Source organism: Cebus imitator, unplaced genomic scaffold, assembly GCF_001604975.1.
Source record: "Cebus imitator isolate Cc_AM_T3 unplaced genomic scaffold, Cebus_imitator-1.0 Scaffold19, whole genome shotgun sequence".
Lineage (NCBI taxonomy): Eukaryota > Metazoa > Chordata > Mammalia > Primates > Cebidae > Cebus > Cebus imitator.
The window spans coordinates 5,185,517-5,187,698 of NW_016107334.1; positions in this window are offsets into that span (position 1 = coordinate 5,185,517).

A 2,182-nucleotide genomic window follows, 5' to 3' on the forward strand; every position below is an offset into this window, starting at 1 on the left:
GAGGTTGCAATGAGCTGAGATTGTGCCACTACAGTCCAGCCTGGGCAACAGAGCCAGATCATCTCAAAAATAAATAAATAAATAAATACATTACATAAATAAATAAATAAATGCAGTTGTATTTTAGGGAGGATACATGTGAATTAGAACTTGTAGTAGAGAGTTCTCAGGGGCACAGATAAATCTATGATAGGCTTATCCTATATTTTTTATCATGGTTATAGTCATGCAATTTGTCTATTCTTAAAGACTATTCCTATTCCTTATAGAAATTAGGGTGACTTAACACAATCAAAGTTAGTTTGCACTCAAGAATCAATGTAGATATCTGATAGTGATAGGAGGCAGACAAATACCTATACAGATAGAGCTGGGTCCCCAGTGACACCCCACCTCCAAGCCAAAGACAGTTTTAAGCCTCAAAGCCAAGTTACAAGTCAAATCCGCAGACTGGATTGAGAGCCTGCCTTCCCATTTGGCATGCTTTTCTGATTGACGCCCCACCCTCACCTATTTTACATATACCTACCCTTTCCTAATTGGTTTTCTACACACTGCCAGGCTCACCTTTGAGTGGTTCCTCTGCTATGGCCTTTTTGCATACTCACAGGCTAATCAGCATGCACTCCCTTATTCTGAACCCATAAAAGTCACACTGAGTGAGCCCATAAAGCTCACACTGAGTGAGCCCACTCAGCCACATTGGGAGAGAAACTACTTGACTACCGGGGGTGGGAGACCAACCCCTTATCCACTCTCCACTGAGAGCTATTCTGTCATTCAGTAAAATTCTCCACCCTCCTCACTGTTCAATTGACAGTATATCCTCATTCTTCCTGGATGCGGGACAAGAGCTTGGGAGCTGTCAAACGTGGGTACAAGCTATAACACAGATGAGGTGGGGTACATCCAGCCCAGCTGCAGTCTGAGCCAATATGCAAACCAGACTTGGCCCAGGTTAGCCAAGTAGATGGGGTGCTCCCTGCTGCAAGTCTGGCAAAGAAGCCAAGAAAAATCCTGCATCATATCCATGTTGCCAAGAAGCTTTCCTCCCATGGTGACTCAGGAAACCAGGTTTCTTCCTTCTCAGAGCCTTTAGTTCTCTTAGGGCTTGAGGTCTTTGGTGTTTACCCTGAGTGAAAGGAGAAAGAGGAGTCACTCCCTGACCCTAAAGATTTCTTTGGATGCAAAGTCACTCCCTGACACAATTTATTTGGATGCAAAGAAGACTAGAAAATATTGACCCTGGCTGGGCAGCTGCCTTCCAAGGATGATAGCCCACTATGGAAAAACAGCCACAAGCCAGCAGTCTCTGTCACATGGCACTGTGGCCCATTGTTTCCTTGACTCTGTTTCACTTTTCCCTATTTCCCCTTCCACTTGCTCGTTGCTTACCCTACTCTGTAACTTGAGTTTGTCTCAATTCTTCAGGTGCCTGACCCTGCCTCTCAGTGCCCTCTAATTTTTTTTTTTTTGAGTGTCTATTCTCAATTCTTCAACTCTTATCTATTTTCCATTTTGAATTTCAGAAAGAAAATCAGATTGGTCTGTTTGTCATCTTTTTGTCCATGATAGGCTACTCTTTGGAATTGGTGTCTAAGTGTCTGGTGTCTACCTTTAGTCTAATTAACGGTGCCTTTATTCATGGAGGGGTGGGGAGTGGTACTTGAAGTTTTTCTTAGAACTGTGCCCATCAAGATGTTACTCGTCTATTATATTTTTTTATAGTTTTACCCCCCACATGCTTATCACACATGAGATGCAATGTAATAGAACACTAAATCCTTGCCATAGACTAAAAAGTGTTCACATTCCGAGAAATGTTAAGGAAGCACTTAATCACATGGATTTCTTTATTGGATTCCTGAAGCTTGTAATTCCTTAAGCTCCAGCAATAATTTCTCTTGCAGATGACAACTAAACATTCTTTTCTTCATGTACAAACAGGCGTGGCATTACAGATTGGGGAATATGGTTTCTTTAGTCTTTAGCTGCTTTAAGAAGAATATATCCAAGTTTGAAGAAGAAATTTTGATTCAAGGTGGTTTCTTTTAAAAAGAAGGAATCACGTCCAGATGCAGTGGCCCATGACTGTAATCCCAGCACTTTGGGAGACCAGGGTGGGTGGATCACGTGACGTTAGGAGTTTGAGACCAACCTGGCCAACATGGTGAAACCCCGT